General features: G+C 35.1%; 1 protein-coding gene across 8 annotated transcripts in view; it reads left to right on the top strand.

Moving 5' to 3' along the window:
• Nucleotides 1–15,916, top strand: part of LOC149531528 (sulfate transporter 4.1, chloroplastic-like) — a 220,521-nt gene that overhangs the window by 152,505 nt on the left and 52,100 nt on the right. The gene's annotated exons all lie outside the window — the stretch shown is intronic.

Here is a 15,916-nt window from a genome sequence, read left to right as displayed (position 1 = left end):
CTTTAGGTTTATTCTTTTTTGTGTTGGAAAATATAATTAATGTGCAATACATATTTGTACAAGATGCAGAATGAAATGTCATTAAGATAACCCACCATAGAAAAATATGAATATTAGCTTACCGTTTCCTGTTATTCAATTGACACAAAATGTTTAGTTTCTTTGAATTTCCATATTTTCCGGTGCCTAAGAACCTTGCTTATAACCCACAAGTGAACAACCTTCTTAGCAATAGGCCAGTTCAATAGTTGATGATGTTATTTTTCCAGTTTGCAGTAAGTTGAGAATTTCCACTTTTGTGTATGAATGAGGTGAAAGATGAATTGGTAATTAGTTCCTCTTGAGTTCAAAAAGTAATGGATTTAAATGTCAGACTTTTTGGCAGTCTTAAAATGCAAAATTATTTCTGTGGAAATCCTATGTTACGATCGTAATATTCAGAGTTTAGGCCATGAAAAAGGAAAATTTTTAATGCAAAATTTCTCAAGAACGTTTTTGATTAGTAAATTTAAGAGTGGCTCGCTATAAAAGGTTACAATCTAATGTAGTATGTCAACCAGACAAGGGAGTTCTAAAAAAATCTAGGAATACATAGTCCTAGATAGTTGACATATGCTGGTAAGTTGAGAGAGACTCAAATAGCCAAGAAGAGACGCCTCTGTTATAAAAAAAAACATCAGTATGATGGAAAGATCTCATGTTGACAGAAAGGCTTATGTTTGAACAGGTTGTGGAAAACCTCAAAGGAGCTTGTTTTGTAGCCACCATTTTATTGATATCTACATAGAATTGACCTAAATTTCTGATAAAAATTGCTTTCTTTATATGCTTTTAATTGAGGCGATCCCAGATACGAGTTAAAGTTTTTGAGGAGATCACAAATGCTTTTCTTTTGTTATCAATAGGGGTTTTCTAGTTTCCTGCTTCTGCCTTCCTGGCCATAGGTAGTTTCAACTTTCCGTTTCCAAGGTCTGTCAGACCTAGGGTTTTACCTTAAGTAATTTGATCCCCTCAGGTTTTCACATTTCTGAAAATAGTTGCAATCATCTCCTTTGCCCATCGCAACTCTTTTTTCCCTTACACCTAGCAGGATTCTGTTTGTCCCTGTGGCAAAGTGTGGAATTTCTGAGCAGGCATTTTTGTGTTTCTTGAAGTTCTATCCTTGTTTTCTCTGTCTGTTCTACCAATTTGTCTGATCCTCCCTCTGCCACGTCTTGAGGGATCTGTCCCTGCTGCCATGCTTGCCTTGTCTGTCCACCTCCTTTCCCATCTCACTCTTGCTCTTGCACCATTTTTCTTAATGCACTCGTAGGAAAACACCCTAATTTTAAAACCATTGAACTGGTCAAAAAATTGAAAATCTAAACTCAAACATTTTAATCTTAATAGTTTTAAGAAATAAAACTTGTTAGTTTGAGCAACAGGAGAACATAAACAAACTGTCGAGCATGTGATTTTCCATGACAACAATATTGAAAGAATCAATGCTGCTGGCAGCTGTCCCACCAACCTTGCTACGGAATCGCCACCAAGGGCTTGGTTTGAGGTGTGGGAAGATCTATTCCCCTAGCAGGTTGGTGATTTCATTGATGACGGGGAAATCAAGAAGTCGTGGGATAATAGGAGTGGCAAACCCTATGAAATAAAAATCATTAGTACCATGCTAACATATACAACATTAGAAAACTCTTTCAACATTAGCTTCTTTTAGTGAGCAATTCTATTGCCATTGATGATCATATGGTAAAGTCTTTTAAATTTCATCATATAAAAAAACTGAAGTCTTCCTTTTTGCAAAAATATATTGTGGCAGCCATTGTTGTTGTTGCTGATAAATCTTAGAATTGCTTCAGAAGATTTATATGCTAGAGTTAGTAACACGGGGATGCATCTCCGACCTTTTTTCCTAGATGCACCCGAGACAAGGATACACTTGAGATGGGGGGACGATGTTGCTGTGTCCTGAGCGTCGCCACCATTTGGCCCTCATTTCAGCAGGGATGGTGGGATGTCCCCGTGTCCACTATGGGGACGGGAACAAGTCCCTTCACCCCTCTAGGGGACAACTGAGTCCAACCAAAAAGAACTAAAGTAAACATGTTATAATATTCTATTGGGTGTATTGAATATCTTATCTTGTTGCTCAATGTAATCATCTCGATGATGAGATACTCATAATTTTGATATCGATAACTTTTGTTATTTAATATTTATATAATATAAGTTAGAACTCTTTCATTTGCTCATTTGAGTATTTAAAATTTTGTTATTTATTGTTGAAAGTTCCACTTTCATGTTCAATGTTCAAGAGTCAAGTATTTAAATTTGATTATTTTCATAAATTAGTATTTGACATCTTTATGTCTTATATTGTTATCCATCTTTTCATAATTAGCATTTTAAGTATCATATGTATAATATATACTATATACTATATACCCCACCTTCCCCCCCTCCCATCCCCTGCCACCGTCCCCTAGCCGTCCCCAAATTGAGGCCCCTTTGTCCCCATGTTCCAGAAACTTGTCTCCCCGTCCCTGCGTCCCCCATGCCAGTGTAGTTATGATGCCAGATGATGGTTCTGAACAAGTGTATGCCCTGATGCAAGACATTGAGTTGTTAGATACAATCACTACCAAAACACAGGTGAATTATTGCTGCTATTGTAGATTTGCTGGATACCAACTGCCATTGCCAAAAAATAACAAAAATGCTGTTGTTACAGCTTGACATCCATAACATCTAATATGTAAAGTAATTGTTCATTCAAAAACTTACTTTATTGACCTCTTATCAACCTTTTCTCAGTGAATCTGATAGCCATGTCCATGATTCAAAGCCTGGTACTATGACCAGTTACCAAAAGTGAGGCCAAAAAAAAAAGTGATGCATGAGACAATTGCAAGAACCTGGATAAATATGCACCTATACTTCTACTAATATGCTCTACATGATAAATTAGAAATTGCACATTGAGTAAAAATAATGTACATTGTGTAATGAAGTCAACTAAGGCAATTGAAACTTATTTGATAGTCACAAATGAGACATTTAGACATAAATATTAAGAATAGTAAATATAAGATCACAAGAATACTGCACGTTGAACATCCACAATAAGAATGAATGTGAACCTAAACTACTTTATCCTTTACCTTCAACCATATTTCAAATACCAATGTCATGTCTAAGAATTAAAATGCAAGAAAAAGGCAGATACATGAAAATTGACAAGATCTAAAAAAGAAGCAAGATATTCAATGAAATGATTAGCATTCATCTATTACCCTGTTAATCAAAACGAGATACAATGTACACATTTAATAATCTAAGTTATCGATGTGTTTGGGATAGAGAGGGATGCGGGTGCGAATGTGTTTTCTAGTGCGTGAATGTGGGAGGATGCATGGGGTGTGCTGTTAGGAAGCACCATCTTCTCCTGCGGATGTGGACGGGGTGCTTGGGAGAGCATCCAAAGAGCATCCAAATGTTTTCAGCAGCCAGTCACTTAAGTGACTTAATAGAACACGTGCTTTAAATGTTTTTTAATTGTTTTTTTCTCCTATTTGCCTCACAACCCTAAAACGGCCCTAAAAGAGGCCATACATTGCCCATTCTTCCCATTTTGTTTGCAATTGGGCTTTCTTCTCATTTGGTCTCCATTTTGGCATTTTGAAAGCAAGGTTATTAGTTTTGAAGATGATCATTTGTAGGGTGTGTTGGTTCCCAAAACCGCAAATTGGAATCCTACGAGCCTTGCTTGCTCGATGTTGGGATATCCAATTGGTTAAGGCCAACTTGACGAAACTGAACAACACGGTCCGAGTTCCCTGCACTTCCGACTATGCAAAACCGAGGCGGGTGTACCTGATCCTAGACAACAGCCTTACATCCAAGATCCTTATAGCAGATTGGTTAGAGCACAAATATAGTGAAAGTTTCCAAATGGCAAGAATAATATAAAACTTTAAGTTTGCAAATTACAGGTTAGGAATAATAAATGAATATATAAATGTTTTTTAAATAAAAAATAATGATTGCAACAAATGAATATATTAATTCTTTAAAGGAAGGATATGAAATAATTGCCAGCTATAGATTTGAATTATGAAAAAATATAAAGACCAGTGCCAAAGGGTGATAGAGTCAGAACTATAAGTTTTCACATACAACTTTATTATGTTATGTACATTGAATTTATAAATAGTTTAGTCATCAGGATGCGATAAATCAATTGTTTTTACGCATATTTAAACCAGTCTATAATATTTTAACCCTTAGGACAAAATAGATACAAATAAGGAAACAATTAAAATATTTCACAATATTTGTATTTGTCGAGTTCAAATAGCCACAATTGATTTGATCTACTTACTTTGACAATAAATTATTTATAAAATTGAGAAATAATCATAAAGGACGAACTATATAGTATTCTTGACTTCTAAAAACTTTAAGCAAATAAAATAAATAAATACTTCTTACTGATCATGTCGGAAATAAAATACACTGGAGACAATCCTTATAGACGATCCATCCAATGCATTTGACTCCAAAGTCGCATATAAAAAATACATTTGTTCAATAATCTGCATCCACAAACTTAGTTCAAAATTTCATTCTTCACCATTGAAAGAATAAAATATATCATAATGTACACAATAGGTAAAAATTAAAAATATGGACATGAATTATTTGTCTCTCTCTCCCCCCGTGTCATTTGACATGATATATATATATATATATATATATATATATATATATATATATATATATATATATATATATATATATATAAGTTCAAAAGGGTGCAAACGAAAAGACACCACTCTTTACAATACCTAATCGCAATATATAACTATGCGATAATATTAAAGAAAGAATTTTAGTAAGATGAAGATTAAACTTCCGATGCACCAATTTATCCTGGCATTTCCGGCAAAAACTATAGTTTGAGAAAATAATTTCCTCTTCTTGAAGTGAAGTATTTTATCGGCATGGTGAAACCCGTAGAGACTTGGACACTCAGTTCCTTCCCTGTGCGTAGGTTCCACATCTGTTCGAACTTCACACTTTGACTTCCGTTATTTTTATCCTTTCCGTAATTAACAGTCCATGGTAACTCTCTTTCGATTCATTCGCAAATGGTGAGAATCACACAGGCGGGCTTCAATACTGGCGCGAGTATCATGAGTCGACGTGCCTCCATTTGGTGCTCATGTAAACCTTTCCTGAATTTAATGCATCATTCTTTCTCCTGCGCTTGGGTTTGTAAATAATCTTCAACGGTATGTCCAAGTTTTCCATCCTCTGCTCGGGTGCCTGAAGACATGAGTCTATCCGCATTTGCTCCAATCTTCCTTATCTGCAAGTGCAACAAATACAAAGCAACATCAAACATAAATTTATCATGAAATTGCAAGTATGTTCCTTTTTGGTTAGTACATTCGAGTAGGCTTCTGCATTTGTACAATGGCTATAAACACTATCATCATTCAGAACTGGAGTTTTTGTGCATTGCTGGCTTCAGCTTTTGTACTTGTTTTGAAAGCCATAATATTAGTGTCTTCCTGTGCTGCCATTATAGTGCTCTCATTAGTCAACCCATTGTCTTCCAGTTTCATAACCACAAAGGAAGGCCTGAGGAATTTCACAAGTGAAAAACTCAAGAACTCTTGCCAAGTTACAAGAAAGCTCAAAAATGATCATGCATTTTCTTTGCAACGATTCTGAAACCTAGTAATGTTCTTGCATCTCCTTGATTGAAACAGAAAACTCTGTAATGGTCCAACTCAAATTGTTAAACAAACGATTAAGGAAAAATGCAAAAAGCTTTTCATCTGAGATACATTTTTGTCGCAGTAAGACCTGAAGCAGACTGGACCAAGATTCATGTTTTGATGTTCCAAATCCAGAACCCTGAGAGAAATGTAGAAGAATGTTTGTTACTGGAATCCAGAACCTATTATCAAATGCTGACAGTAATGCTCCAGGCATTCTTTCCACTGCCACTTTATTGCGTTCAAAGGCAAACATGTATTCTTTATACTGTACCAACACAGATATAGAATGTAGAAGAACATTCCTCAGGTCTGCATTTGCATTTCTTGAATCATTGAAATGCATAGCAAGAAAAGTTACGAATGATGAGAGTCCTTGTTGCAAAAGAGCATCAGGAGAAACAAATGGAGGATCACTTCTTCTTAGTGCATGGAAACAATCTACCAGTGCTTGTATTGCTAAGACCATTGGAAAGGGACCTTGAAAAGTTGCTCAGAAGGCCCCTCCATGAGATCTGAATGAGTCAACAACCAAGATGAATATTAGGATGGCAGATTAAAACATCAAAATAGTCTTTATAATTCCATTCCTCAGTTGTTGCTATTCATCAACATGATTATTGTGATCTATTCATGCTTGTTTGGTAGATACTTTGCCACATCTTAAGAAGACTTGCATATATGCATGCGCTGATTGTACTCTTTGGTTGCTGGAGATAACCTTTTCTGGGCAGTGATTCATATACAGATAAAGCTTCTAATTACTACTTCAGTTCAGTTGTTGTTGCCTCTAACTGCAAATATAAATACTGGAATCACAAAAAACTAAAATCAGCATATGCCAAATTCATTTCTAATTGTCACCGTATATGACTATTGCTGCTCCATTAAAGGCATGCATTGGGTGTTTGAGTATTGTTTAGATTTAATAATAATCTCATTGTAAACAACCAACATAATGTATACATATTTTCCTTTATTCAACCAATATCTTGAGACAATTAACCAATCCCAATGTAACTTCAAAACTGAAGGTGATGGCTGGAAGGAAACAAAACTGTTGATAATTTCTAGAATATTGAAAGAATACTGAAGCAGATGGTAGCATATTTTCATTTAGGTAATGAGAGATCCAATTTTTCAAGCACCCTCTGTCCTCCAAGACCATCAGTTCTACTTCCACGAACAGTGTCTCGATCCTATCTTTAAAATGATATCTGATACATTTCAGTGACCGTATAAATGGAGACACAAATTTTAGGCTCCATCAGGGTGTTTATTGAGCTTCCACAAAGAAAGATTAAGCATCTAAGGTAAGCATTCAATCCATTTCATGAGCTTTTTTAGTGATTTTTTTTAGATCTTCATGAATTTTTCAAGTTTTAGAAGAATTTTTTCAAGATTTTTTGTTTTTTTTTTTTAAAGAAATGAAGGAATAATTGTAGTAATCTTTTAAAAGTATTTTTGTATTGTATATTTGCACTTGTACGTTTCATGTTCATAGTTTTTAAAAACATTTCTAAGTTCATTTTTTCTATTTTCTTATTAGATTGATAGTTTCTATTGTGCAAGAATGACCACTATTGATAGTCAAATTTCAGCAGTAGGGCAAGAATAGAGTGATGACTTCAATATTGATGTGGCATCTCCACTATGGAGATATACCACAAGATCATCATAGGTTTCCGAAGGTGGGTCATACATTTGGAGATGCAATATACGTCATAGTAAACTAGTCAACAACTCATATTCTCAGGTCAAAGCTCATTTTATGGGCCCTACTGGTAAAGGAATAGCATTGTGCAAGGGAAGTAAAGATGGAAAAATGTCGAGTGATGCACAGTTAGCTGGATTCATAAAAGAACAAGAGGCTGGTGATCGTTTAGTGAGCAGATGAAAAACAAGTTTGTACGAACCTTATCTACAAAGAGCAAAGTGAATGTGCCAACTGATCATGTTGCATCCTCCAAACATCCATTCTTGGAAGTGGGAGAGGAGGAGGATGAAGTAGAAGTTATTACCTACAAAAGAGGTCCGTTGGATCAAGTATTCAAAATGGAGGCAAGAGAGATTGCTGATGAAGCAATTGCATGTTGCCTTTATGCCAATGGTCTTCCTTTCAATTTGGTAAGATCGCCATATTAGAAAGAAATGGTTGCAACCATCCTTAGAGCACCAGTTGATTACATTAGCCTCAAGTATGAAAAGGTGTGTATTGCTTTTTTGCAAAAAGAAAAGATTTTTGTAGACAAAGCTCTTTAACCAATTAGGACATCTTGGAAAACTTTTAGCACAACTATTGTGTCTGATGGATGGAAAGATACAAGAAACCGACTATTGATAAATGTGATTGCAATGTCACACAGAGGGGCAATGTTTTTGAGGGCTGTTGATTGTGAAGGACAAGTTAAGGATTCACAATTCATTTCTAGATTTCTCATTGGGACAATAGAGATGGTGGGTAGTGAGAATGTAGTCCAGGTGGTCATAGATATTACCATGAATTGTAGGGGTGCAGGTGCTTTGGTTGAGTCTCAACACAACCATATTTTTTGGACACCGTGCATCGTACACTCTCTCAACTTGATCATGCAACAAATTGGCACCCAAATAGATTGGGTGAAGCAAATATACCAAGAGGGAGAGGAGATACAAATGTTTGTGACAAACCACCACATGTCACAATCTATATTTAGATCATTTTCCAAGTTGGAGTTGTTGAAGGTAGATTTAAAATTGTAATTACTTAGTTTCATTTATTTATTTATTTTGATGAGTTTATATTCATGTTCAATATCAAACTTCTTGTTTATAACTTCGTTTTATATTTGATGTCATATTGCCAACTTGCTTATAGATTTCTTTGCTGTATTTTTTGGGTAGATTGTGTTGCAATTTTTTGCATCATAGGGTCTCCTTGCCCTTTATCAATGGTATCTCCCACAAGATTGCCAAAATTCTAGCCAATGAAGTTGTAGTACGTTTAAACCCTTCTCGTTGGTTAAACATTGTATCCACTCTCTAAAAGACTCAAAATACAACCCTTATGGGATATGGAGTCTACAAGATTGAATGCTCATGTGGTGTTCCTTACATAGGAGAAATAGGATGCACTATCAAGACTCAATTTAAAGAGCATGGGGTTGACATAAAACATGATAGAGTTGCTAGGACAACCCTAGCTGAGCACTCCTCAACCACCAAACACCACATTTTTCTAGAGAAGGCACAAATCTTATGTAAAGAAGATAATTTCTTCAGGTGGAAAATTAAAGAGGCCATTGAAATTGGCAACCACTTGTGGAACATTAATTGAGATGAAGGGTTATTTCTTAGCCATTCATGACAACCCTTATTATCCTCTATCAGAAACTATTCTTGTCACCAATGAAGATCTCCCCCCCCCTCTCTCTCATATCACCCCTTCATTTTTATTTTTATATTATCATGTGTTTTCTCATATATATATATATATATATACATCCTCTTGTGTTTTTATAGGCTTTTAGTTTTATCGTTCTCTTGTGTTTAAATAGGTACACATTCACACACACACACACACACACACACACACACAAACACTAACACACAAAGACTTTAATTTTAATTTTAATTTGTATAATTTTTTTAATATTTATTTTTTCAATATTTCTAACTTATATTTTCTTTAGTGGATACCCCTTTATACACACACACACACACACACACACACACACACACACACACACACATACACACATATATACGTACACACACACACACACACACACACACACACACACACACACACACACACACACACATTTGCATATATATATATACTATTCACATTGTATTTATTAGTAAGTTTGTTCTTATTGCTTGTTTTTATTTTCTCACATTTAGATATATCAAAATTTTAATATATATATTTTCCATCTACTTGTTCTCCTTCCCCATATTTACCTTATTGTTGTACCTCAAACTCTTCTCGATTGTTGTGTACCCACCCCCCTTTCCTTCCTCCTTTTATCCACATTGGGTTTGCAATCTTAACATATTTTTCCTATAGCTCTCTCATCCTAATGATGGATTACAGAGTGTGATCCAAAACGTTGATGCAAGATGCAAAAAATTGTAACACAATCTAATCTGCCCAAAAAATACAACAAAGAATTCTAATGGATTGTGGAAAACTACTATCTACAATTGCTTATATGTTGCTGAGACTAGATTTGCATCTCATATTGTTGTTCTGAAACGACTCCCCAAGGTACAATCAATGTTGGGCCACATGGTTATTTGTAACCAATGGGAGATATGGAAGGCTTCAAATTTAGAGAGAGCCTTGAAGGTCAGGGGTATAATCTTGGATGAGCATTGGCAGGCTCGTGTGCAATTTGTATTGGATGTCACCGAGCCTATCATGACTATGCTATGCTTTGCTGATATAGATGCACCTTGCTTGGGGGATGTGTATGATGGCATGGACACCATGTAGAAATGGTAAAGCTTTTCATACAAGCACATGAGACTAACTCCATAGAATTTGAAGCCTTGTGCAAAAAGGTGGAGGATATCATTCATCATCGTTGTGAGAGGATGACTACCCCATTGCACCTTCTTGCATATGTCTTATCTCCAATGTACTATAGCCAAGAAATACTTGCTATGCTGGATAGAATTGCACCATATGCAGATGAAGAAGTTGCTACTGGGTACTACACTGCATTTGCAAGACTCTTCCCAGATGATGAAATGCACAAAAAAGTGAGGCAAGAATTTGGCTTATTTGCTTCAGGATCAAAACTTAATTTCATATGCAATAAAGGATCAAAATGACATGGGAGCTATCACATGGTGGTACATGTATGGTCAACCATTCAAGCATCTACAACCTCTTGCAATCAAGATCCTCTCACAAGTAAGTTTTCATATATTTATTTATTTAGCAATTGTATTCTACACTTTAGTGTTTAACATTCTCTAATTTGGTTTTCATTTGTATATTTAATTTAAATTTTTTATAAACACTATTCAAGTTGCATGTTCTTCTGCTAAACGAAATTGGAGTATGCTAAACGGAATTGGAGTACATACTCCTATATCCATTCAATGAAGTGCAATCGGTTGGGCTCAAAGAAAGCTGAGGACTTGGGTTTATATACATACCAACTTGCATCTTTTGTCACGTAAGGAGGGTGGATACAAGGAAGGGCCAACCAAGCTTTGGGATGTAGCCCTTGAATTTGCAAACTTGGATGCAACACTTTTGGATCTTCTTGTGATGATGGATGATAATGTTGATAACATCATAGCACGTGCATCTAGCACAATTGGAACCATGCATGGTTCGAATGAACTTGCAAGTGTTGCAGCAGGAGGAGATGATGAGAATGTGGATTTTCTTGAGAATCCTTATGATTCTGAATGATTGGATGTGATTTGTGAATCTTGAGCCTTGACTCTTTATTGATCAACATTGAACCATGAATTATGTTTTGATTTTGTAATTTGAATTGCATTTGAATCTTGAACTTGAGTAATTTACTAATTAGACATTACTATTATTTCAATTTGATTATGATAATGATTCAATGAATTGCTTATTTTTGCATATTTGATTTTTTTTGTATTTCTTTGCATACATAAATTATGGTTGACAACTTTACACACACACACACACACACACACACACACACACACACACACACACACACACACACACACACACACACACATGGACGCACCCAAATGCATCCAAAATCCCCAAAAAAAATTCCGCGCATCCATGCATCAACACCCCCCACCTACATTAGCATCAGAGCCAAAATCGGTAGCTTGGTTTAATAATGTGAAAACAATTTTTGAATTTATGTGCTTGATGACTAGTCATCTTCTAGTTCTGATTTTTGAAGAACACACCATCAAAATATCAACTAAAACTTGTAATACAAATGCTCATTACAAATATGAGGTTGGAAACTTTTGAAATTCTTTAAACAACTTCAATTCACACTCATATCTGATTAGAAATCTACGCTCCATGGGGATGTGTCCCTTTGGCTTTTAGACCCGCCCCTTCCTCAATATGCTACGGGGTCATATGGGTGGCATTTTGTCATCCCCAACAGTGTTCCAAAAAGGCCCAAAAAGGGGACCATCCGTGAAACACCACTTTGAGAGTAGTAGGGAATGACAAAAGTCCTTGGGACAACTAGAAGCCCCTTATCTGTCCTAGGGACTTCTGATTGCCCCCTATGGCCCAAGCCATTTTTGAATTTCCATTGTTGAAAAATAAGGCATTTTCAAATTTGGGAAAAAGATTGGCTGAACCACAAGGACATCCAAACCACAGTTAACATTACCAGAATATCATCTAAGCACTAAGATACATCAAGAGATCACTAAACTTCAACAATAACTTTATTATCTTAGTAGCTAATAGCAACAATCTCCAAATCTTGTTTCTTTATAAATGAGAAGTGAGCCCTTTACAAGGGTCTCAAATTACAAAGACTGGCCCAAATAAAAAACAAAGCAAATGATCCAAATTGTCCCACGTTAACCTTAATTAGGGTTATGACAAGAAAAGATAAGAGGGTCCACATGGACCAATAAGAAGAAAGCCACTTTATTAGTGCAGGTAATAAAATTGCATTATGTAAGCCCATTTAGTAGAAGAGGGGTGAAATAAATGCCCACTACACATTAAATGCGTTGTCTTCCTTTAATAGATTATTCTTGATTACCTTCCTGAAATTCAACGAATTTTGATTGGGAGACCTTTGATTAGCTAATGGAGATGAGTAGTGACTAGGTGCGACATTAGCATGCTAGTGCAATGTAGGCTTGAGTATTTTTGTAAGTGCATCATTTTGCAACCTAGATCCAACTTTGACTACTTCTGTTGAAATTATCTCCGTTTGATCATTTCCTTTCCGATACCTTCTTACGAATTCATCTTCATGAGATAGATTCAACCTTCTGACTTTTGATGTTGGGTTATTGTAGGAAATTCAAGATGTACTTGAACTTTGATCTTTAAAGTCTAGAACCTTGAATGCCTTGAACTGGATCACTTGAAAATTGGATCTAGAATTTTGGGACTTGAATGCGTTTCTTGAACATTTAGAATGTGAATTCTTCCTCCTCTTTCTTCATCCTCTTTCTTCATCCTCTTTCCTCCTACAAGCTCATGCCCCCCACCTCTCTCTCTCTCTCTCTCTCTCTCTCTCTCTCTCTATCTCTCTCTTCTCATGCTTTAAATTCACTTTGTCACTCCTTTCTTTTATTCTCCAAGAATTCCTTTTTTGGCATTTATCTTCATTAACATTTCTCAATCCATGGGCGCACACTTGAGTGAAATTTAGGAGATAGAGAGGGAATTTCCATACTTAGCCAAATTTCATCTATTCCTTGCTATTTCATCCTTTAGCGTGCATGAGCTAGGAGAAGAAATTTCCCAACAATTGGCTATTTTTTCAGCTCTCAACTCTTCAACTCTTGCACATATTAGACATAGATGAGAAATCTTCCAACACTTTTGAGCACTTTTTCATCTTTCTTTGTTATTTTCAGCACTTTTGGAGCCTGATGGAGGAATTTCTTCAACTAAAGGAAATTCCTTGACTAAGTGCAAAATAGTCTCACTAAAATAGGAATTTCCAAAAATAGTAATAAGTTCATCAAAATACTCAAATTTATTGGTATGCCTTTTTGAAATTTTTCCTTTCCATAAATGGCCAACATTTTAATATTCATGGCATTTGAATGCTTGGACACAATTTTGGGGTGGAAGAGGACTTTTCCTTTGAAGAAGAATTTCTTTCACTTGGAAAATTTTGTCAATTGGGCACAATTCCTTGGTAGTAGAGGATTTTGTCACATGGGGCAATTCCTTGGGTATCATGGAATTTTCCATGACTTGAACATTTTTGTCATCTTCATACCTATTTTGATCCATACTTGACCATTCCCCTCACACTTTCAATTTTGGGTGTTCTTAAGGATGTCATGAAATATTTGTCACTGTCATTTTCGCCAACTTTATTTTCCTTGGATCCACACTAAACCACTAGTTAGTCACTTTTTTGCATTTCCTTCTCGCTGGGGTCCAAACTTAGCCTCTTTCCACATTACTTTCACTAACTTAGCCATTTATTTTGCTTTTGGCCTCATGGAATTTATACCTATGAATACATGGGACATGGTGCATGATTTTGTACATTGAAAGTAATTCCATGCTACCCTTGGATTGCCACTCATGAGCACTATTGTGATTGAATGCCACAACACCGCCCATGTATGGGACCCCATTTTGCAGAATGTAACATTGACACAAATTTTAGTAGTGGTCCACTGTATATTTCCCCTTGTCAATGTTACATGGTTTGTTTGGACAATAGAGCATAGTCTGAAGAAAATCTATTGTGGATTCCCAAATGTAGCAGAGCGTGTGTCAACGTCGGCCAGGGAATGGTCAAAGAAAAAACTTCCATGACATGCTTGAACTTGCGTTCTTTGCATTTTGTGGAGTGCGCTCTTTCTATGACTAGGGATTTTATTTGGGAGAAGAAAATTTGTCACTCCCTTAAAACCGCACACTCTGCTATTCTTGGAGTGCAATTTTAAGCCCATCACGGATTTTGTCTGGCATGAAACTAATGCTTGACCCACCCAAATTCGTGTCCTCATATCTTTGTGAAGCACATTTCCACGTGTCACAAAATTTTCCCTTGGACAGGTTTCCTTAAGACCCTCAAAATCCCACTCTACTATTTTTGGGGCACACTTTTGAGTCTGTCAAGGATTTTCTTCCATGGATAAAATTCTGCCATCCCTCCCAAAACCTTCCATTTACTCATTTCCTTTAATTTCAATAAAGACTACTCCCAACCTAGTTTTCCTAGTTCAGATAAATCTTAGGAGAGTGAGAAAGCACATGTGCAAGTAAAACTAGTTTGAGAAAGAATGCTCCTCTTAACCAAACCATCAACATCTCATTTTAACCCAAATTTAGCGACTGGACCCTTTATGTCATTGTGCTCCAAATCTAGAGCACTATTGTCCTTATGTCATGGATTTTTCTGTGGATGGAAATTCTCAACACAATTTTTTGTTTGGAGCATAATTTTACCCCATTGTGGAAAGTGTTCCGAAATAAGTATTTCTCATCTCAAATTCCATGTCAAAAAGTAAAAAGTAAAAACTTTGGAAAACAAAATTTGAAAAAAATCCAATAGTTGAGAAAAATTAAGATTTTGGAAAAATCCAAAAGTAAATTCGGAATTTTGGAGAAATTACAATACTTGGAAAAATTGGAGAATTTTGGAAGATGGGGAAATCTAAGAAGTTGAAAATTTGGAAAATCTTGGACAATGGGAAAGGTCGTAGGAAAAATCCAAAATGTTGTGAAAATTCTAAGGTGTGAGAATTGTGAGAAATTTCAAAAATACAATAAAATTCAAAATCCAATTAGTTGAAAATTTGGGAGAAATTAAAAAAAGAATCCAAAAGTGTGAAAATTGAAAAATCAAAATGGGAAAAGTTGCAAATTTTTTGAAATTTGGAAAAGTTTCAAAAACTTGAAAAAAACTCAGAGAAGTTGAAAATTTCAGAAAAATTCAAAATGTTGTGAAAGTTCAAATGTGTGAAAAATTGTGAAATCCAAATAGGCAGAAAAATTAAAATTTGAAAAGTTGAAAAAATCAATCTTGCAAAAGTTTGGAAATTTTGAAATAGTGGAGAATAGATTGGATAAAGAAAAAAGTTGGGAAAATTATTTAAGGATGAGAAAGTTGGATTTAAAACCCTTTTTTTAATTTTTTTTTTTTTTTTTTAATATTCAGAATGGCTTGTTAAAAGAATAAGATATATTTTTTTGATTTACATAAAATTGAATATAAATTTTATTAATATTTGATTTGATTTTTTTTGAAAATAATCCAAAAAATTTAAATTGAGGAAATTGAGAAAAAGGGTTTTTTTTTTTTGCATTAAATCAAGATAATTAATTAAATATTATTTTTTTATTAATATTTAATTAATTAAATACCAAAACAATTCAAATTGGATAAATAAATTACATGACTTCATCACGAAGTCAAAAGAATCAAATTGGAAACTTTTTGAAAAAACAGTTGAAAAGCAATGAC

The sequence above is a fragment of the Cupressus sempervirens genome, chromosome 11 (assembly GCF_028749045.1).
Source record: "Cupressus sempervirens isolate cs-2001-9-10 chromosome 11, ASM2874904v1, whole genome shotgun sequence".
Classification (NCBI taxonomy): Eukaryota; Viridiplantae; Streptophyta; class Pinopsida; order Cupressales; family Cupressaceae; genus Cupressus; species Cupressus sempervirens.
The sequence above is the reverse complement of the archived record's forward strand: the minus strand, read 5'-3'. Positions and strand labels throughout refer to the sequence as shown.